Raw genomic sequence first — 23673 nt, forward strand, 5'->3', positions numbered from 1 at the left:
TCAATCTGTTTTTCCTCAAATATTGTTCAAAGACTGGTGAACCCAAGTAATTCAAGTCACTATCTAACTCCTTCCTGATATGCTGGGCTGTACAGTACTTGAGTATGCGTAGGCAAACTGCAGTCCAACAGCATTAGATAAACTTGGTCATTTTTGCGATAGAAAAAGCCTGTAGGCAGAACAAAGTGCAGAGGTTTCTGGCTTTTGCATGGGCCGTGAAGTAAAAGAGTGTTTTGCTTTCCCTGCTGGGCCACTTCTAGCACTGTTGGTGCTGGACGTAACTAAAAGGATGAGGTTCATCTGCCACCCCCTCGGACCCCTTGACATCTCTCACTGGTGCAGCTGCAAGCCCCGTACGCTGCTGCAACATCCCCCGAGCACCACGCCAGCCTCATCACTGCTGCCCGTTTGGTCCCCTCTGCTGACCTATAAAGAACACAGCATTTGGATTTGCATACATGGGACACACAACCAAACATCTTAAAAACTCTTTCAAAGTCAAAGCTCATGCATTTTTTTATTTTTATTTACTTTTATTTTTTATGATGTAGGAGCACCTGAAAACACAGAGCCTGCCCACAGTGCCCAGGGTGTGCTCCAGAAAGCCAGGTCGGAACTTTGACATCTTCAGCACATCAGTGATTTGGTAGCTAGCTTAGAAATGCATTTTTCAAATGAATGGTCAAAGCCAACTAGCCTCTGGCTTACAGAACCCACATAAAAGGGACAGAAGCAACCAGCCTACTCCCTCAAAATATATTGCTGGCTGGGAACATAATTGCTCACCTGTAGCTGTTATCATCACTCTGGTATAAGAATGAACATTTTCACCACAGGTGAATTATGAATGTCATATGCACCTGATGTCATAGGGCACCATACATTTGCAAAGAAGAAAAAACAACAAAGAAAAAAATCTACTGTTTGACTTTGTGGGGAGAGACAACTAATGGGCACATGGTACAAAGGTTCTTTAGCCAGCCCCCTCCATCTCCCCAACTTGAGCTGAACACAAATTACACGAGTGCTAGTTCTACAGAACACGGGAGCGCTCAGAAAAGTTGAAGAAAAAGCCCTGCCCCAGCTGAAGTCTTTGTATGCCACACAAAGACTCAGGGGCTGAGAGGACAGGCTCACACCTCGCATTCTTTCGTCCATGTCCAACTTGTGACTCCAGCTTGTGGCTGCACCAAACACACAACAGGGACATCCCATAGTTTCCACACCTCATGTTACCATGTCCCCTCTCCAAAAGGAAAGGGTTCTGCTCACTGATAAATACAGCAGACCTTTCTTGCCGTTTATCAGGTCAAGCATTCAGCAGATTCAAAAAATAAAGACTGTTCAGTTGAGTGTGAAGATTTGCAAGCTCAGCCAAACACAATCTCAGGTAAATATGCAGCAGACGGGATGCTGCTATTCTGATTTTCTGCAGTCATTCCCATCTGAGAGAAGCAGTCAGCACCAGAACAGGGCTCAAAGCAACACCAAGTGAGTCTCGCTGGCATCTAAAGAAAGATGAAACGAACCAAAAAAGCTTCTCCAGCTTCTTTTCCAAGATGGCAAAACCCTCTTTCTCAGTTGCGCCTCTCGTTCCCTCCCCATCTTATTAACCTACCTTTATTGGCATACAGGATGTGAATTCTTGCTGTAAAGTCTAACTTAAAGGAAAAAAAAAAATCTTAGAAACGTTATAATACACCGTAAAGCCCTAAAGAATGTACAAGAAAACCCACAATGCCTTGAGACTATTTGCTTTTCCCCCAGGATGCTGGCAGAAACATTGACCTCATCTTTGTTCCAGCCTTGATGCAATATTGTATGTCATCAATTACCCGGAGATTTCTCCGGTTTCCAACAGAGAGGGGCTCAGAACCGGGGATTGCTCCGCAGTGTACACGGCCGAGCTCAGCGCTGCCAGTCCTGCAACACTGTATGAGAGTAAATAAGCCAGGCAGATGGCTCAGCACTTGCCCTGTGAGAGATGGGGCTGGCAGCAGATGACATCTTACAGTGAGGCCCTCCAAACAGGTTCCTGCATTCAGGCTACTGCAATAGGTAAGACAAGCGACCAATGGAAGAAAACACAATGCATTACCCACAGTTTTCTGAGCAAGCAACCAGCAAGCAATTTACCCCAACAACACAGCATGTTAGGGGGTCATGAAGAAGCAGAACAACTCTGCTGTCCAGCACAGAAGTAGTCTTTCTGTAATATCTCTTGAGAATCTCACATCCAGCTCCAGTCACTGCCCCCAGTTGCTTCATGCACTGAGCACACGCATTAGATGAAGCTGTGCTATCATATTTATTCACAGGCTTTAAACCACTTCAAACGCATAGAGACTGATGTACTGCAAAGTATATGTTTTTGCTTTTTGTAGCTTTGCAAAATTTCCTAACAAGTTACTGTGGGAGATTCAATGGTTAAGCAATCCTTAAGTGACATTAAGCAGACTTTCCAAAGTAAGTGTCTGATCGGAAGACCCTAAGTACACGCTTCTTCATTTACTTACTGCAGTCTAGAACTCCAAACCAGGGCTGAAGGACCAGAGAAGTAATACCCAAGCACAGAGACGCAAACAGGCATGTTCTGAAGTTTCCTGTAACTTTTACTTATTAGGCAATAGGGTTCCCTTGGTAACTAATGTAAAACTAAACGCAGCAGCATGAGCATACGTTCTTCCATTTCGGTCTGTCTGGGACACCTTGCCTATGGCAAACATTCTCAATTACATGAGTCTGACAGCCTTTTTTATGTTTTTAAGATAAAACTCTAGATATGGCTGTCTTTCCTTTGAAGTATTTGAATGCTTGTACTCCTGCCTCATGACAGTGTCTGAAAAGCGTTAAGCGTGCAGCCTGGCTTGGGGAGCTGTTAATTTGAAACAGAGCTGTACAACCCTCACAGTTTGCTTAAAGCAAACAAAACATCCCTCTGTTGAGACTCCCTCAAAAATTTTTCTAGTACTAGGATCAACTTTCACACTGGAAAGCAGTACCAGAAGTAGGAACGAAATCAAACTTATAGGGAAAAAAGATCTAAACCATAATACTAGTATAGATTTTTTTTTTTAATCTGGACTAGAAATAATGCACGTATCTTTTCCCTAGCCCCTAAAATAAGATTTGTTTGTCAATTGGACATAGGTGTCAAGACAATAAAAAAACAAAACAAAAAAAAGCAATAAACAAATCACCCTCTAGAATTCAAGTATGCCATCACTGCATGTGCACACGTGCATGCATCAAAACCCTTCAAAAGAATTTAGTGTACACCATATTTTTTCAACAAATGGCAAACAAATAATTGACAGCTAAATAAATTGAAGGAACTGAAAATAAGTGATTTTTGTTTCTAGTGACTGACGAACATTACAGTCACCACAGATGTTTTCACACACTTGTAACAAGAAAGGGAAAAAAAACAATTTTCTATTTGACTGTGTCCCTTTAACAAAACTGAATACATGCTATGTCATAGCTTTCAGAATATTTTCAGCATAAAAAGAGATCTCCATTTTAAGCCATTACAACCAAAGAGTACTGCTGATAAGTAAGATCAGAGTTTTGCTATCAACCAGATGAAACTCAACTCACTGCTGCAATTAATTTCTCATCATTTATTTCACGTGACCGGAAGGGGTAAGAATCTGAAATCATTTTACAAGTTTCATCTACCAGTCAGGCTGAACTTTGCTCTAACAGCAGCAGCAGAAGAATTTGTATCCACTTAGGTGGATAATCACTGTAAGTGTTTATAATGACTCTGTTTGCAAAAGCTTTTGTATTTAACTGCATCAATGTAAAAACTGACTTTAAGTGGAATGTCACATAAGCTTAGACAAGGCTTAGCTGTGATAAGCTGACTCCATTTGGATTTGGCAAAGCTGTTGAAATGAATTGATAACAACGTTATCCAATTTAACTAGATCTATTTTGGCCTGGGTACATTAAATAACTCTGTAAGGCCTCATTTTCTTCAGGGAGAAGATGGGGATTAATCGTTAAGTTAGCTATAATCACATATTATAGAAGATAAACCACTGGTTCATCCCTAGGGAAAAAAAAAGAAAAAAGAAAATAAAAGGCATCTTCTGCTTTTGATGCAGCATTAAGTATTTACCCAAAATGTAAAGCATTGAAAGTAGTGGAAAAGCCCTATCACTGCTTTAATGGCTTGGGAAAAAAAAAAGAAATTTAGCTCTTCTTAAAGTAAGTCAAATTATGCCTCATCACCCAACAACAATTCTCAACCTTTTGGTTTGCTGACTTTTGGTTTCAGCACTGATATACATATTCTTACATTTTTAAAAACAGATTTAACCTAATCTCCACTACTTTTAGAAATCAAGTAATTTACAGATGAGAGTATATATTAATATTTCCATAAATACACACTTCATTTATATTTCATTGATAATTTTATATTCACTAAATGAATTCACTCTGTACTTTAGTTACGCAGCACTTGGAATCTAGCATGCTATTTTAATAACATATGCTTGAAACTCGGCTGTAAATAAGATATATGCTAACTGTACAAGAAACACGTGTGAAAATACTTTTCCGTCACAATTTTGCCCCTCAAGGAAATAGAGTTTAGGGGTTTTATATATAATCAATTTGTAAGAATCGGTATTGTAGACTTCTTGTCAAGATTTGCTTTTGAAGGAGAAAGGACATTCCTGGCTGCTGGCTGGGAGTATTTTGAAAATCCACACAGGAACCTTTGATAAAAACCCACAAAGCTCCTTTCTTCACAAACCATTTCAAATGTACCAAGCACTCTAGTGACAAAGGCAATGTAATGCAGGACATGAAATGCCTCAGAGCATCTGGTCAGAAGAAAAACCATATAAAGTCAGCATTGCTGAGGCTGTTATATTGTCGTCAGCTCTTGAAACACTAAAAACACTTACTGTAATGTGATTTAGATTTTTCTTCTGGCTTGAGTTCAGAGAAAAATGGCAATGAGTGCTACTACAGATGGCATTCCACATCAAACTACGGATCTCAGAGGCTGAACACTGCTGCAAAAAGTTAGCAGCTCTCTGTTTCGAAGTTCTGAAATTAGGTTTACATAAGGCAAAGCTCTAATGACGGAAAGATTGGGCTCACTGTTATTAAGCAGTACGAGAAGAAGGAAACAAGCAACAGAACAACACACACACAGGAGACTGAAACTAAAAGCGGATTTTGGGCACAAGAGCTCCTTTGATTTGTCCTTCTTCCCAGCTAGGAGGTGCGATAACAAAGAAAAGAACCGGCATAAGGAGAGACCAGTTGGCCATAAAGGGCTGGCCTACTTTGGCTTTGCTTCCCATTCCTTAAATACATATCTATATAAACTTCCAAGCAAATAAACATTTCTCTTTGCCTCAACTGCCACCCACTGGAAAAGGAAAGTAACATTAATTCCAAATTGCAATACCCCAAAATAGGTCAGAAAACCAGTATGACAGATACCAATATGGACTACATTAAACTCCTGGGGTTGCCTTGAAACCCTTAGCAGCACTGCTAGAAAATAGAGAACTCGCAAATTAAACTGAAACAGAAAACAGCAGCGAGACTTCCTCTCCCTGCCCCAGCAGGCAGGCACTTAGGCTGTATTACAGAGGTTTTGGGAAGGAGCTGGAGCTTGCAAGGCCGAAGCGAGGGGGCCGGCAGCACCTCTGTGACACACGAGGCCCAAGGAGGGCGGGTGGCACCAGGCAGCCCTGGGGGCTCTGCGCGGCACTGCTCCTGCTGCAGCCAGCTCTGTCGGTACCCTCACACTGCTGCTCCTGCCTTGCTGCAGCAACCTGCCAACCTCTGTGCCCAAACGGCAGCTTCGGCATTCCCGCTCCCCATGAGCAGCAGCCCCAATTTCCCCTTCAATGGATGGCTTCGGCAGGTGCACGGGGTCCTGTGGTGAGGCAAGCTGGTGGTGCAGATCCAGTAACTTGACCTTTCAACTTGTAGAGTAATCTGGAAAAGCTTGTTGAAAAAAACAGGATGGTCTCTAAGCTGCCACAGAGCGCTACCATCCACTCTAAATGAAACTCATTCTAACTTTTGGTGTATGTGCTTATTTTAGCTGAAGTACTTAACGAGGCTAGCAATAGCGTAATGAGATATTTGCATGCGAAAGCATGCATGTCAGATGCAATGACAGCAGTATAATTGCATGTGAAACAGACCTTAAAGTGAGACAAACCATCCTGCAGCCATGCCTTCTGGTGAACCTGCGCCGAGGCTGTCGTGGCACCACCACAGAAGTCAGCAGTCATAGCCGAGACTGTTTGGCCAGCCAACCCGAATGATGCAGGCATGCCCTGACTTCCCGGAGAAGAAAGCAACCTCTGTTCAAGTGAGACCCGATAAATGGGGACAATCAGATTCCCAGAGAACCTTCCATACTTTTCTCAAGTGCAGTGAAGCAAGTCTTGCTAACCAAACAGCTATTCTGCAATTATGGATGTGCTGAGAGCTACAAATTGATTGCAGATTCCCTTACTGTAAGGGCCTAAGGGAACTGGAGGAATAAAAAAAAAAAATGACTAAGGGCCTAATGCAAGCCCCATAGGGATTAACAGGAAGACGTATAAATCCTTTGGTCTAAATCACACCTTTCTCCAAAAAGGCCTGTAGAAAAAAAAATCTACCAGGAAAAAAAAAATCTATCAATATTACCGCATGAAATTTCTCTTCTGCTGCTGGGGAGAAGACAGGGAGTAGCCTGTAGTTAACTTCGTATAAAATGGCAGACCTCCAGGAAGCAATGTGAACACTGGAGTCTGTGCAGGGTTTGGTCTCGGCACGTTCACTGGTCATGCATGGCGGGAGGTGCTTCTTTCACAGGGGAAGGCTGTCATGTTGCTTCGAGCTGCATCTCCCTGCTCCCTAGCTCTCCAACAGGCTTTTTCCGGGCAGGACACAAGTGCTGCCTACTGATCCCTTGGTGTTTATCTGTCCTCCCCTCACCCTTGTGCTAGCTTTGAAGTAAGTAGGCAATTGGGGATGCTGGAGTCTCCTTTTAGGCTGAAAGAACAGAAGACACGTCCAAGTGCCAGTAGCTCACTGTACACATATCAAGGCACAACTGAATTAACTGTAACTCTAGAAGTACCTGGAAGAGTTTAGGTCCATGTTAAGAAGCTCCTGCCCCTGGGACACTGCTGCTTACATTAGCCACGATATGCTTGTCAAACAGAAATTGTAGGTTATCGAGGAACAGAAGCAAATGTAATATGAGAGAGTTCTCACAGCTTCCTGACAGACAAATCTGCCGTGGATATTTGGCAATCAGCATCCACGGGCACTGCAGCATTCCCGACTCATTAGTAAGAACACTCGAGTTCACTGAAGGCCAAAGTCATTGGCCAACGGATACACGAGAAAACAGCTGTTGAGCAATTCACAGCTCAGCAAAAATGCTGCATTCGTGGACCAGCACACTGGACGTGAGAAACAATAATCGGACTGCTCCTTCTGCTCGCTGAGTGGTGCTATTCAAAAAAAAGATGGGGGGGAAGATGTTTATCAGTATTGAAAGCATCTATAATAGCATCTACAATAAATTTACTCCTTCACATGCAGAGATACTTGTACGATAGAGGGTTCCAGATCCTACTGCAAGATTATTTATTTATTTAATCTATAAATGGAACAGTTAATTATCAACACCAAAAATCCCGGCAGCACCTTCTTGATACAAGACAACCATCTGTGCTCTCTTACAGGCATGTACGTTAAACACAATTTTAAAAATAAGCAAGAATAAACCTTACTTTCACAAGAGTTTTCCAGGAATGTACTCTGACAAACAACTGGTCTTTAGCAAGAGAAATACTGAGTTCTGCAGTTCGACAGGCACTAACAAAATCAGTAAGGTACAAAATACTCCTTACTCTGGTTACTTAGTCGTGCCAGCAAAATGCAAAGTCATCCAGAGGCGTTACAAAACAAACAAAAAGAAAAATTGAGATAAAATCTACAGGGCAGTCAGTGTCATGTGACAAACATGACCATCTTTCAAAGTTATTGCACTGTGCCTGTTCGTCTTAATTTTTCCTCAAAATGGAAGTTTAAAAAGCATGAAATGGGTTCTACTAGCAACTGCTTGGACCATATTTTCTAAGTTCTTACCAAATTTTTGTGCAGAGGGCTTTTTCAGAAGAATTTTCTTTTACGAAAGAAATACAGGATTCCTCCCTCATTCAAAAAAAGAATCAAATACAGCTTCCTGTTAGAAAAGCATAGCTCACACAAGCTACTGAACGATGCGTTAGCAATAGCTTAACTACGCTGCCTTTGTACTCATTGGGGAATTTCCCAGAAAAAGGCAGCCTCAGGGAGCCAGGCTGAACACTGAGCATTTCAGATCACTTTTTCAAGTATCTACCTACATCTTCAAGCATCTCAATCTTCAACAAAACAAAAACAAAATGAAACAAAACAAACAAAAACAACCTAAAACCACCATTTTATTATCTGGAAGACAAGCCTGATATCACAACCAAGAATATTTCTTCTCTAGTCTAATATTGAATATTAAAACACCAGATGCACTGAAGTAAGTTAGTGTAAAGAAGTACTGACTAAACACAGATTTCATGAATTCCTTAGGCAGAAAAACTACGTCAAAGCTTAAACTGCTCTTCCAAGAGAAACCAGAGAATCAGATAAGGAACTACTAAAATCCTTGTTTGTGTTTTCAGATCTAATAAACAGGCATTGATGGGGGAAAAAAAGAAAAAGATTTTCAAATGCTCAGAAGGTAACTTGACACTTGAGTGCTAAAAAACATGCAATTTTCTCTCTTGGTCGTCTCATCATTACAAAACTGACATAGAGCAAAAAGCAAGGCTAATCCAACACAGGTCTAGGCTTTCAGCTCCGAATCAGTAGCACATATGACTTGATGGCGCAGGGGTGGGGAACAAAGCTGGGGCTGAGGTTTAGATTTACTGTGTATGTTTCAAGATACCCCATACTTCTGGGTAGGTGGGATTAAACCAAGCCCATTAACACTTATATCATTTATGAAACTGAAGACGACTGAACACAACAGAAATCAGAGACACTTATGCACAAATATACAACCCAATTTAGAGGTTTGCAGCCATTTGGGAGATGAGAAACAGGATACTATTTCAGACAATTCAGGCAATTCCTCTGAGCCCAGTGAAGCTGGAAGGACTTCAGCCCACATTGTACTTCTCAGAAAAGAGTGGCACGCTTCCTAAGTGGTTTGGGAAGAGTTGTTATAGTAGGGTCTCTTTGCCACAGAAACACACAAAGCCTAGTGCAATACTGACCTATCACCTATGCTCCCAGAGGCTATCCCAACTCCTCTCTCGCTATCAAAGGGTAAAAGTGACACTGCTTGGTTACTTTTCAACCACACAAGACCAGATATCGCTCACAGCTCTAAGAAAACATATTAGGAACAGCATGACAGGAATATGTGTTGCATATCTGTTCTGTTCTCACAGGTGGGTAGCACCTAGGAATTCAAAATAATCCCGTTCTGGGGCATACAGAGAGGTGCTGCTTTTCATTTTTTACGTAAATCTAATATATGGCTCATCAAAAGGCAGGAGATGGTAAGCACACATCCTCCTCCCTTAGAAGTCTGACAAACATCGTGCAAGGCTTAAAAACCTAATGTGCATCAGTTTTATGAAGTTATCTGAAACAGTCACTCCAAGAATTTATGGATCACGAGTATTATCAGATGAATACCAACTGCACGTGAGTATCTTTAAATAAACTTTTCCTGATAGAGCATTACACTCAATGGCAAAGAAATTACCAGCAAAAACATTAACCGCAGTAAGAGGATACCATAAGGTGTATTCTGCAGTTTTATGCACTTTTTTAGCTGGAAAAATATCCTTAAAAATTTTATGGCCTGCCTCTTTGCTTCAGAGCTATAGATATACATCTGCCCCACTTCACTTCTACATTCGAGACAGAAACAGTCAAATCTATTATCAATCAGAAAACAGCAACAGCTAATTTAATAGGTTCAAAACATAACTTACTGCATGGATGGCAGGGCACCTTTCTGTCACTGAAAGGTAGACACAATGCTTCCTTTACATACGTTATCATAAAAAAAAGGAAACCAATCAGAAACATGCAGCTATACACATTGTATTTCCATTCTCCTTGTCAGTGATACTTCTAGTAGCAGAGTCTGGTCTAGATGGACCAGAAATACGTTTTGCACCACTCTTGCCAAGGACAGATCTGTGATGTCCCTGTGCCAGATCTCTCATTTCTTAACCCTTACCGGTGACCGGTAACAGCAGCAGAACACCGGCGCAGCTTCTAGTCATAAAGGCAGTGCGTATAATCTAGATGGCCCTGTAGAGCTAGAGACAGCACACTGCTTCCTACAGAGCACTTCTACAAGATTACTCAAAGAATACCATAAAAAGTTAATAGAGTAACTCAATTCTGTCTGCAGTGGTAATGCCTCTGTAATAAAGCACAAAAACTCTTACAGTTAAAAATAACTGCTTTTTAAATGAGAACATAACACAAGCCATTTCAGCATTACTTTACCAAGGCTGTAAAGAGCTCTCCCAGGCTCATCTCTGTTAATTGTATCTTTGCAAAGCACAGCCAAGCGGATGTGGAGTGATTAATTTTCCTGTGCTGCCCAGAGACCTGTGAATGGGCACAGGACAGATAGTTTTCCCCCTTTCCCTGTTCCTGCTCATCTCTCAGCCTCCACAAGGTAAAATTCTGTACTCAGATCGTTCAGGTAAAGGAAGATTCAGAGAAAGCTGAGAAGTTTTCTCACAGAGTATGGAAAACATTCAAAACAACTGCTGGAACACAAATGAATTTGGTGTTTATTAGATGCCTCTTGGCCAGAACCTGACAACCAGAATGGAGATGCTGCATTTAACACAAGGACAACTCCAGAATAAAAATCCCATTACTTTTCTCAGCAGTGGATGATTAACGGAGGGATTTGGTTCCTAATGAAGTCAGCCAACCCCCAGACTCCACTGGTAAATCACTTGTCATCTTTCACATTCAGCTCTGACTCATCTGCAATAAACATTTCAAACTCTGCCCTATTCCTTTCTTCCTCCATTCTTTTTATGGTAGGTTAAATATGTACTTCATATATTTAATGAAGGGGGTGGCAGACTATAGATACTTTGTGCATTTTGATTGCAGCATGCACAGACACATCTGAGTTAGCTTTAGGGAACTTAAATACCTATGTCAATGAACCCTATACAGGCACATACCCCAGTGCTGGCTAACACCTGGAAAGCATTTACACGGCACAGTCCACACTGCAGCTCGTGCCACTGCAGCTTCACTGCAGATGCTACTGATATTCGGTGGACTGACGTTCAGCGCTGCAGTCCCAGCTCCGGTCGCAGTGCAGCTGCAGATCGAGGGGTGCTGTAGGGGCTCCTCTTTCCAGGAGCAGCAGCCAGAGCTGAGAGCCAGCTACAGACGGGCAACACGGCCATGGGGCAGAGGAACAAGCACAGAGAGGATGGCATGGAAGGCCTTCAGATGGAAACCAGGATGGATGGTTAACTTTAACGATTAAGTCCTAAAGTACTCAATTTGAGATTAACTTTAATGACTGCAGCTTTTAGACAAAATAGACTCGGAGGCCTGAAAGCTTGTACGCTTTCCCAAGGAAAGCTGTTATTTCAATAAAAGATGTCATCTTTCCAGGTTCTATTGATGTTTCCTTAATCTATAAAGCATCAGGCCAAGTTTTCTTTGAAAGACTCTTAAAAGTTTCTCTTTAACAAAAGTAGCTACAAAACTTATGTTTTCTACAGTTCAGAAATAGATTTAAAAGAATTCCTTCTTTACACAGTACCTTTTCAACTAGCTGTGTGGTCATTTTTTTGATTTATTATATAATGCTATTTCACTATTTCATTCAATAAGAAAATTGTAACCCCTCTCTCATTAGACTTATCTATACAGAAGGGTCACAACTTATGCAATACAAAACGGAAAAGAGTTTGAGAACAGTTCAGAACAATACGAGCATCTTCCTGATCAAATATCTCACAGGGATTCATGGAACAGAATTACCTTATGTTGTACTCAGTAACTGCACATACATCACAGCTACATAAGTGAGAAGAGTTTCCTATACTTCTGTATCAGCCACTGAGTGGCAGCAATTCCTGCATACTTAAATCCATATTCCTAGATGTAAGATGAAAATTTCAAAGTATTGATAACTTGTAATTCTTTTATGTTTAGAATTATATAGAAGCATACAAATAATGCCTAGTGAAATACCTACTTGTGTGTTTTACTTTTTAAATTGTTAATTTCAAATATTATGCATGCTACTCTGATAATCGTACGCCTTTAGAGGTTTGCTATAGCCAATTTTACAAAGAGATAACTGAAAAGATCAGAAAAAAAATCTTAAAACTATAAAGATCAAAACTGAAAATGACAATATTTAAACATTTCTTAAACTAAAGCACATAGCTGTATTTTAAAAACAGATTTTTATCTCGAAACCCAGGATAAAAGGAAAAAAAACCAACAAACCCACAATGTAAATTGACGTGTTGCAGTCTCTTACGTTTGCTTTTTTCCCCAGAATTCCCACAGCAGCATCCTGGGGTAACTGAAAATCTGTCAGTCCAAAGATTAAATATCCACTGTAATTTTGAATTTTTTAAAACCACCATTTTCAGGAACTAAAATAAATAGGAAATGCTGCGTATACTTTTTTTTTTAATGATGCTTATGAATTATTGCTTAATGAGTTAAGAAGCACTTTGCAGTCTTTTGTTCAGAAACCCATCATGGTTATATTTGTTACAGCTTCCTATTTGATCAATACAATGCTGCACGGCGTTATCTGACGGATGGAAAACTGGGACAGGTTATTTCCTGGCTTATTATATAGTTACGAGACTAATGACCATACGAGGTCAGGGCGCAAAGAAGAGTTGACAAAAGCTGGGCACACGCAAGCATGCAGAATTTTGACACGGGCTATTCGGCGAGATGTGTAAGGGTTGTAACTCAGGCTCTAAAGTAATCTTTAAAACCAAGAAGAGCGCTGGCACTGACTCCCCCACACCTGCCTTCTCTGCGGGTCCGGCTCCGTCCCGCGAGGCCTCCAGCTGCCAAGGGACGGCTGCTGGGCGCAGCACCCCCGGCCTCGCCACCCTGCGCTACCTGGACAAGTAACGCGGAGGTGAAGGGGTACAGCAGCCCCCGAGCAAACAGGTGTCAGAGGAAACCACCCGGTGTCATAACCCCATTGGTTTTGCAGCTCATCCCCTAACGCAAACGGGGAATTCCCTAGTGATGAACTGAAAGTGGGTTTTTGAGAGATGCACGCCCGGCATGCACGCCCAAGGAGCGCCGTTCCTGCTCCCTCATTGTCTGTCACCGGTCAGCTGGAAACTGCCCGCTTCAGAGACAGTGCCTCTTGTCTGCTTCAGCTTCGCTGCTGCACAGAAACTGAGCATCCACGGGGCCGGGCTGGGGGGGGGGGGGAAGGGGGAAAAAAAAAAAAAAAAGAAAAAACAACCCAAAAGTTGCTGCTATCAAAGCCGACGCTCGTGCCAAGAGCAAACTCCGTGCCTGTGCCGGGGACACAGCCGCGGGGAGCTCGGGACCTCGTCCCCGGGTCCGCCCTGCCCCGCTCCGGCCGGTGCCCGGCGAAGGGGCAGCGGGGGCGGCCCCGTCCCGGGCTCCCCGTCCCGGAGCACCGCGGGGGTGCGGGCGGCCGAGGGGCGCGGCGCGGGGCTGGGCCCCCGGCCCCGAGCCCAACATGGAGGCGCCGCTCCGGAGGCAGCCCCGCGGCAGCACCAGCACCCGCCCGCGGCCGGAGACGGCTCTGTCGCGCCCGCCCCGCCGGCCGCTCCTCACGCCCGCCCCAGCACAGCAGCACCGAGCCCAGCCGAGCCGAGCCGGGCCGGGCCGGGCCGGGCGTCTTTCTCCCCACCGTGCGCCCCACGGAAGCCGGAGCCCGCGTCGCTTCCTCATTCACCCCGGGCCGGGCGGGGCAGGAACCGCCGAGCAGCGGGAGCCCCCCCCCGCGGGGGCAGGTACCGGCACTCACCCGTCTGCCCGGAGCCGAGTATCGGAAGCCGTCCCGGGAGCGAGCGAGAGAGAGATGAAGACGGGCGGGCAGCGACCGCCGGCTCCCCGCCGCCACGGCCCGGGCCCGGCGCTCCCCGCCCCGCGCTCCGCCCACGGGGCCGCACGCTCACCTGCGGCCGCCGCCGCCGCCCCCCGCCGCGCCCCGGAGGTGCTGAGGAAAGAGGAGTGGCGGTGGCGGTGCCTGGCTCTGTCCCCGTCCCTAGCCCCGGCCTTGGTCCCGGCCCCCTCCGTCCCGTCGCACCGGGGATGCCCCAGCCCTCGCGGTCTCCTCCAGCACAGCGCCCCTTGGCCAAAGGCCCTGGTGTCGTGCCGGTGCCGCGGGCACTGGGACACGGCTGAGGCGAGGAGGTGATTTTATTTTATTTATTTTGGGCCGAGACGTGGAGCTACGCCTGGGGCTGAGGAGCTGGAGCTTGGCTGCAGAGTGCTTGGTGTGTGCCTCTACCCTGTGGGGAGCGGCGTTCAAGCTTCCCCACTGCCTCGCCACACCACTTCCTCTTCCAGGCTCTTATTTAAAATAATTTTTGGTGGTTTCATAAGCCGTGAATGTCGTTTTAATGACAGGGCTAAAGCTGGGTAGGCCCTAGGTCTGTGAGCTCTGGCATTGCCTCAGCACCTTTACCGTGGGGTGCCGTAGGCCGCAGGCCCTCACAGGCCACTGGTGTCCTGGCCCAGCCGTCCTTGGACTCATGCTCCGAGGGATGGAGCTCATGAGTGTTAAAGTGAGGTGGTTTGGGGTTGGGTTACAGCACAGGAGCATGACAAACATAAATAGGAGAGAAAATGCTGCCTTCCTCCTCAAGGAACCAAAGCAGACCTTTGTCATCGTTTTCTAGCTCATATGGGTAAACGTATTACTAATTTGGGTGTAATTACTCTTGCATTTTCATCTTAAATGAGCTCGTTCTGATCTAGCTGAAAACCGTGATGAAACTCCAAACGTTTTCTGAGCCACTGTTATTTGTCTAGGCAGGTGCCAGGCTGTTTGGCAGCTGAGGGTGCTAGAGCCGGCCGTCAGGAGGCTGTGTGTGGAGCCATCTCCAAAACCCACCTCCCACGGGTTCAGTGTCCAGCTTCTTTCCAGAAGCTTGCACTTCATGCTCAAGAGGTACTCTGGAAGTTCATCGGCTGTTCTGTGTCATTTCAAATCTGAAAGGCTATGATGTGTATGTAACTCAGACTTCTGATTTTTTTTTCTTTTTGGGGGGGGTGGTGGTTAATATATGAGGAGCTTAAATTAAGTCTAGTTTTAACACAAAAATACCACTGGCTGAGAGTTCTGGTGGGTACAGTGAAAATCACAGGTTGGGTCAAGGCAGCAGAGGAGTCTTTGGTTGCTTTTTATTTCTGCTGCAAATTAAACTATGTAGTACTTTGTATGTGTTCTTAGGTCTATTTTAGTGTTGTGTTTTTTGTTTTGTTTTTAGCTTACAAATAATAAATAATATTTTCATGTTTTGGCACGAAATATTGTTGAATTAACCATAACGCTGTAATAAACTCCATGAGGACCCTCATTTAAAACTACTTGTGTTGCTGCTGAAATCTGAGGAACTTTATATGCATGAGCAACTCATGAATGTTACGTTTGTAAAACTAAAACTACTTTGAATGAGAGGGGAAAAGCAGACACTAACTTTTGCCAAGTGGTTTTCCTCATTTCAATACTTCCAGTGAAGTTTGGCAAAATAAAAAATGTGTTCTGTTTAACGTCCTGTTCATTGGGGGTGTAAGTGGTCAGAGAGTTCATTTTAGTTTGTGACTTTATCATATAATGTTGCAGCAAGCCATTTGCTAACTACTGTTGCATTTCAGTTATTTAGAGTATCACTTTGGCTAAAGTGTTTCTGAAACAGATAGTCATTCCTGTTTCAGCCTGTCAGAAAAGTGCAAGGCTTAAAGAGATTTGTATCTTACGTCTTTGATTAGTCAGTCAGTGGGTTAAAAGTTAATTAGGACTGAGTAAAGATGTAAAATTTGGCCTTTAGAAAATAAAATGGAGGATCTTCTCAACTAGTAGAGGAATGTGACTTTAGAACTTTGAGGTATTTCCTGGTACTGAGAAACTCTTGCTGACTGATTGTTTTGTGTAATTTTGCTTTTAGAACTCAGCAGTGCAAAATACATGGTAGCACTCTTACAGCTGGAAATTCTTTCATCAGAGTAGATCCTGATGCAACTCAGAAGGCTTTATTAACATATTTCATACTCAGGATAATTGAAAAGGGGACAAAACCCAGTACTGTTGAACAGTATTTACTGGTGTTCTATGTCAGCTTCTAGGTAAATGGTAAGGCATGCTGGATTTCATTGAAATTTCAGGGCACGAAACAGGTAAATCATTTAAAAAAAAAAAAAAAAAGGAAAGGGGATGTAAAGAGGGATAGGGATGTGGGTGTTACTCTGTTCCATTGTCCTGAAATGTGCCTTGAGATACTGTATTAAATCATCCTGAGTCTTTTTTCTCTTTGCATTTCATCTCTCGTGTAGCTGAATAGATAGCACAATAACTCACAACCCCATGGTAAGGCACTGTTTCTGTACAGAAAAATGTGTGGAGGAGATGTGCTATCAAATTAACTAGCAGGGCCTCCTGCAGCTGACTTAGTTTGAATCCTCCATTTGGAAAACCTGCTTTGCCTGAGGCCACTTAATTTTTGGCATGTAATGTGGTGAAGTTAGGTGGTGATATGACTCTGAGCAATTTCATGAACGTATATTAAAAAGGAAAGTGGGAAATTAAGCTTTCTGCAGCAAAAAGTAAATAAAATTCATAGCGGAGAGTAAGAACTAGTCCCCTGAAGATTTCAGAGCTATTTGAGTAAAAAAACATTTTTTAAAAGCATGTAATAACATTTTGTGAGCTGAACCACTAGTATCTACAGTGTCTATTACCTCAAACAAACAAATCAGATTTTAATTCTATTGGTAGATAAGTGATTTATGCAAAGATGATTATTTATGCAGAAGTATCGCTTCAGATTCTACGATGTGACGAACAGAAAAGAATCATGGCAGTTACTGTAAGCGTCTTTTTCACAGAGCTTCACATTGTGACAGAGGTTCATTGGTTTCTCTTTTCCAAGTTTAACCACCAAATGCCTGCTTTCATTTCCCCTTTTCTGGTAGTGATGGGGGTGAGAAAAAAGGAGTCTGGTGATGATCTAAAAGTGATGGGGGTTTCCACTCATTACCCACTGCACGGGTCTGTGGTCTACTGAGTAGATTCTTCTTGAAATGTTTTGATCATTATGCATAGTCATTTATTCAGCTTTTTTTCTTGTTTTTTTTTTCCTTCAAGGTTAAGGTCAAAGACCTGATTTATGTATAATGCTTTTCCTCTAGTTTTTCCTACTTCTCTCCTTCAAGAACACAAACTCTGTGGATTAGCAGTGACAAAAACAGCTACTGAATTTCATCATGTGGAGGTCTGGCTGCCATATATGTTTGGGCTGATGTCCAGTTGAAACAGGAATTACCCTTCCTTTTCTCTAAAGTCTTGAAACTTTCGAGATTCTTTCCGTAATGATATAAATTAACTTTTACAACTTAACTTTGCAGATTATTTCAGTTCTTATGCGGACAAAAGAAGAATTTCTTTATTAGTCAGTGTGCTGCTTCTTGTGATCTGCAGCTGAGTTGGTCTTTCCTGCTTAAGGGTTTGCTCCTGTGCAAGTTGCTGTGCCTGTACAGAGCTGTAGTTGGTCAGGTGAGACACTGTGGTTGGGTGCTACAAGCAGGAGGAGCTAGAATCTCTGTATGTAAATTTACTATGTTTTAGAACTTGCAGTTGCATAATCTTCTGTGCTTAGTAGAGCTTATATAACATGATTTTTTGTTTTTCCTGAAGGATGAGATATACGTTAGTTGACTTGTGCCCCAGAACCTGGGGCATTCTGGTGCCAGATACAAGCATGTAAATTTCTAAATATTTGTATAAGCAACTTATTGCAGAGTGGTTTGGTTATCAGATGTGAATCTTAAGAATTTGAGATTAAAACTGAGATAAGCTTTATGTCCCAACCACTCTGCAGTTTTACTTATTTGAAGGCACTTTTAAAATATGGTTCACTTATAACTGAGGCAAGAAAATAGTTTTCTGATGGTTTTGCTGAGATTCGTGCCTAGAGAGCATTACTGATTCTTACAATGTTTGTTTTTAAAGGCCCACATGTTTGAGAAAGTAATTACATGAAAGTCTTGGGCACTTCTTTCCTCTTTTATAAATAAAATCTATTCCGTATGCTTGTGTAGAAGATTTGCAGATGTGATCTGGATTACCCTAAAAATTGAAAAATTTGGGCTACAAATAAAAGAAACCTCAGAATCTCTTAAGATCGTATCAATATCCAACCCCGCTGCCTTTTCCTGATGGTAGGGAGCTGATAACTGTGTTTTGAACGTGTGAGGCTGTAGTAGTAACTTAATCTAATCATTTTTTTCAGAAGAATGTGTTTAAAATGACTTTAGTATATATTGCAGACACTCCCTTACATTGAGTTTCAACACACTCGCTGGCAGTGTTGATTTTGAGCAATGTAAGTGGTTCTGCTTCCCCTTATGATAGCATTACTTTGCGAAGTGAATAGAATGGTAGAATAAGGAAGTGTATGTACTGATGCAATTTTCTTGCTGACCACAGTCTATTCCTACTTGATTTTATATTTCAGTGAGTATTAAAGCAAGAACTGTTGTGTGTAATAAATAATGCAAACATGGTTTTCTGACCTCTTGTTTTGTTTATAAGCTCTCTTGAACAGTTCCATTTGATTTTTGATGTTTGTGTCAGCTTCAGGAAATTAAAATCCTGTTTGTGCAGAAGAGACACCGTAGATGGAAATAATCCTATCAGGACAGGGGAGGAGTACTGGTCAGTTTTTTTCTTCCCCCACATCCCGTTGAACCCCATTCATGATGGGGATCGGGGATTGCAATTATTCCCCATGAACGAGGAATTCCCATTAAGTGTGGGTCATAAGCTTGCATTGATTAAGTCCCTGCCCTTTGTACACCCCGCCTGTCGCTACTACCAATCGGATGGTTTAGTGAGGTCCTAGGGTCAGCCATGGTGGGGTCAGTCACGGCTCTGCCAGAGCGTCGAGAAGATGGCCAAACTTGGAAAAAAAAATAAATAACCGCATGAAGTTTAACCAGAACAAGTGCTGGGTCCTGCACCTGGGACAGGGCAACCCTGGCTATACGTACAGACTGGGCAACGAGACGCTGGAGAGCAGCCCCGCAGAGAGGGATCTGGGGGTTGTGGTTGACAGCAGGCTGTGTGCCCTGGCAGCCAGGAGGGCCAACCGTACCCTGGGGTGCACCAAGCACGGCATCGCCAGTTGGTCAAGGGAAGTGATTGTCCCGCCCTGCTCTGCGCTGTGCAGCCTCGCCTCGAGCACTGTGTGCAGTTCTGGGCACCACAGTACAAAAAGGACGTGAAACTGTTGGAGAGTGTCCGGAGGAGGGCTACGAAGATGGTGAAGGGCCTAGAGGGGAAGATGTATGAGGAGCGGCTGAGGGCACTGGGCCTGTTCAGCCTGGAGAAGAGGGGGCTGAGGGGAGACCTCATCGCAGCCTACAGCTTCCTCGCGAGGGGAGTGGAGGGGCAGGCGCCGATCTATTCTCTTTAGTCACCAGTGATAGGACCTGTGGGAATGGTGTCAAAGCTGAGGCAGGGGAAGTTTAGGCTGGACATCAGGAAGAGGTTCTTCACTGAGAGGGTTGTTGTGCACTGGAACAGGCTCCCCAGGGACGCAGTTGCTGCACCAAGCCTGTCTGAATTTTAGAAACGTTTGGACTGTGCTCTTAGTCATATGGTCTGAATTTTTGTGTAGACATGTGTGGTGCCAGGAGTTGGACTTGATGATCCTTGTGGGTCCTTTCCAACTTGGAATGTTCTATGATTCTTTTTGCTCTGCAGCTGAAGTTAACTCATCAGTCAATGAGAACCAGCTGGAGACCATCAAGTCAATGAATTTAGACTATCACATGGTTTCAGCTGGTACTAACTACCTTATGTCTTTGCTACTCACTTGAGAGGAATTAATATGCAACCAACCAAGGAATACAATTCTGCTGAATGTTTTTTGCTGTAAGGATGATGTTTCAGGGGTGTCAGGTATCAAGGGCTCCAACATTCAGGAAATTCTGGCCAATAGTAGTAACTGATTAAATAGTGAGATGTTAGGATAATACTTGTAAGTTTTGTTTTTATGTTAACCCTGTTTTACTTAGTTATTTCTATGGATCAGAGTTGCATCGTGTTCGTGGTGAATTTGGAAGGATTAGAAAAGGAGGAAAGTTCTGCTGGTCAGACTGTTGATCTGTCACTCACAGTGGCAGCAAGGTAAGGTTGTAAGGGGAGAGCATGTGAGCCTGTCTGCTCTTTGCTTGCATCACGCTTCCGCCCTATCTCAACAGTTGCTGGCAGTGGGCAGCAGGGAGGGAGAGAGCTGCTCTGTGCTGTTCCTTCTTCAGTGAATGAGCAGGGCTGGCAAGGCACAGGAATAAGAGCTGCAGCACCTGAACAACCCCACCCCTAGGGCTTGCTATTTTCAGATTGTCAGACAAAAGTTATAAATTAAAATTTCTTTTATTGGTATAATGATTATTTATCCGCAAATGCAAGACGGCGGGGAGTTAGTGTTTTTTCGCTCTTTTTGTCCACTTAGAATGCGCTAGCTATGATATCAGACTGTGCAAACAATAACATGGATCAGTCCCACAGTGTGACTGGAGAAAGGCTTTTGTTTGCAAAAGGAAAAATGTGACCTACTGCAACCTGGCGTGAGAATATGGGAGTACCTGAATTCTAATTTCATCAGCTGGTTGTGTAATTTTATATCGTAATTTTACCACTGGTTTTTGGCACCTAGTGCTTCTGACACTTAATTTTCAAATGCTAATTCTTTTCTGCTTGGGTATTTTTTCTTGTTAATGAACAACATGATGCATCATAAATTTGTTTTCATGTTCTTCCAGGCTGTCCTTCTTTATCCTTCTACTTGCTTGTACTCTGGCATAGGCTGTTTAGACAACTATTGTGTTGTGATAATTGTTTAATTGGGTTTATTTTTATTGGTACAAGTGCTGCTATCAAAAGCTGAGCATAGTATCGGTGAAACAAGATAGTATGCAGATAAATGCTAGTAAACATTTAAAATGAAAGCAAGTATCAGTAATGAAACTATAGGTTGTGCATTTGCACAGGAGGAGGGTGACATGGAAGACTGGAGTCACCTGCCGTAGACACGTCACAGTTTTGTTGAACCGTGCAGGAAAGACTCAGCAGAGTGGACAGCTTTGTAATGTCATGGCATAGACGTTGAGTCATGGGAATTCAGGGAGAGATGTCAACAGGCTTCTCTTACCCACGCTGCCTGGTGAGGAGTGTTGGTGGAAGCAGTAGCTCTGCACTGAGTATGCCAAATAACGAGTGAACCAAACTCCTGTTACTTGTGCTTGCTTACCGCTACTGGTAGCGGGGTGAAGGGTAGTGTTTGACATTATCATTTCATCAGGTTTTAAATGGCAAAGACAACATATTTAATCTTTAGAAAGTGGCTAAAAAATTGATTCATTCCCTGAGGACTTTACTGTGCATAAAAATAAATTGAGGCTGATAGCAGCAGAATTAAAGATGAAAAGCCTATTTGCAGCAGAGCTACTTTGCAGATGTGTCTAGAGATAGGTTATATTGTCACAAACACTAGGGCCAGTGCTCCAGACATTTCCTGAATAAATTCTGTTGCATATCTGATCTACGTGCAACTGTGCCATTGGTATAATTTGATAGTGTTAGGTCTCTTGTCAAAATTAATTTGGGAGGTTACAATTCTTCTGTTAAAAAGAGGCTGTAGAGTTGCTGCTTTTTGATGCAAGTGTGTCTACTAAATTCTAAGGTGTGGCCTTGCTTTTCTGCATTTAGAAAGTGTTTATGGGATCACACACATACTTCTGGCTGTTGTTGACCTGACCCTTATACAAGTTTAAAGGTAACACCACTGAAAGTACACGTACTTAAATGTTCCATGGTCAGTTGCTCTGGGATCTCTTTTGCTTTTGTAAACTTTTTAAAAAATTTTTTTCTTAATTATGATCTACAACATCCCTGAATGTGTTTAGATTTTTTGCAGTAGGCTTTGTGTCCTAAGCCACCCCAGATTTTTTTCCAGTCTGATACGAAATATGGTTCACCGTCAGTCATTCTCATGATAAAGATCTGTATTTTTTCATGACACGAAGGTAAATGGAAGAACCACTCAGTATTCAAATATTAACTAGTGTTTTTATCATGCTGTCACTACAGCAAAGTTTGTTATTTGATTTGTTTGTAGATAAGTACAGAACTTTTAGAAGTACAGATCTGCTATACTTCCAACTATTTTTACTCTCCTGTTGGCTGCAGAAGATTCAAGGCAAGAAGATTCAAGAATTTTGAAGGCAAGACTTATTTTAACGTTTCTTTACTTTTGGATGTAGAAAAGGCTGTATTTTACCTGCAGATTTAGAACTGTCTGGGAGCTTTTATTAGCCAGTTATATGGAACATGCCAGTGATACAAATCGTTTGGAGAAGGAGGTGGTAATGATTCTCTTGTGTTTGTCCAAACTTTGTTTTCAGGTAAGTCCAGAGTGGGAGGGAGGAAGTCATTCCTGGTCTATTTAAATGTGTGTCTTCCTGCTCACTCTTTTCAGGAGGGGGGAAAAAAATTGTTCTGGTGTTCTGACCCTATACACGGGTTTGAGAACCAGTGTTTATTCCCTGTGTTAATGATTTTGCCTTCTTCCTTAGCAGTAGAATAAATTCAGGTTGTCTGAATGCCTTATATTGTTTAAATGTAGATTAATGCGTTCTACAGTAGAAAAGTATCACTGTGAAAAAGAACAAAGCGGTGTTTCTGGAACAAGCCCATATATTTACATCTGACCTTTGGGGAAGTGCAGACCAAAATCCAGATGTACTGCTTTAGTCTCCATATATCTATTGGGGGGGGGGGGGGGGGGGGGGGAAGGGGAAAGACCACCAAATTACAAAAAGATGGTGCTGTTTAGTAATTTCCTTTTTGGATTGTGTGGGATCACATTTCATAAATGGACATGTTTTGGATAGCCTATAATATTCCTATGTTGAGGTTTATCAGGTTGTTCATAAAGCAGGATTATTTAAATACTTCTCTTGTTAACTTACCATGCTACAGCTAGTTTATAGCAGGACTAGAAGCAAATGTTCTAAAAAATTGCTTGTAGGTAGATGAGGTGAAGTTCCTGCGTCAGATGACATTCTGAGAATAATCAGGTAAATGTTGGCATTTGGGAGTCATGAACATGACGTGCCATCAAAACCATTGAATTTGCCTTTTTACTGAGGGGTGGAATATAACTTCAGTGTAAGTAGAAGGAAATGGAAAATGCTTTCTTGAATTGTCACAGCAGGATTCTTCTTGCTAAAACCTATGTTGTCTTTACAAAGTTACTAGAGAAGTAGAAGGTTTAGCATGAACGCAGGTATTTTAATGTCTTTTTTGTGATGTGAACTTGTCTTGCATTT

The 23673-nt window shown here is 42.8% G+C and overlaps 1 protein-coding gene across 5 annotated transcripts in view; it reads right to left on the reverse strand.

The window, feature by feature from the left end:
* The window catches only part of PRKCD (protein kinase C delta), a 67939-nt gene extending 53723 nt beyond the window's left edge, over window positions 1–14216 (reverse strand). For 2 of the 5 annotated variants that reach the window (XM_067003478.1, XM_048072426.2), the window contains exon 1: window positions 14084–14216. The gene's annotated coding sequence lies outside the window, so the exon portion shown is untranslated. The remainder of the gene's footprint in view (window positions 1–14083) is intronic. The other 3 variants (XM_067003476.1, XM_067003475.1, XM_013192007.3) reach the window with 2 other exon arrangements.
* Between the last annotated feature and the right edge of the window lie 9457 nt (window positions 14217–23673).

Source organism: Anser cygnoides, chromosome 10, assembly GCF_040182565.1.
Source record: "Anser cygnoides isolate HZ-2024a breed goose chromosome 10, Taihu_goose_T2T_genome, whole genome shotgun sequence".
Taxonomy (NCBI): Eukaryota; Metazoa; Chordata; class Aves; order Anseriformes; family Anatidae; genus Anser; species Anser cygnoides.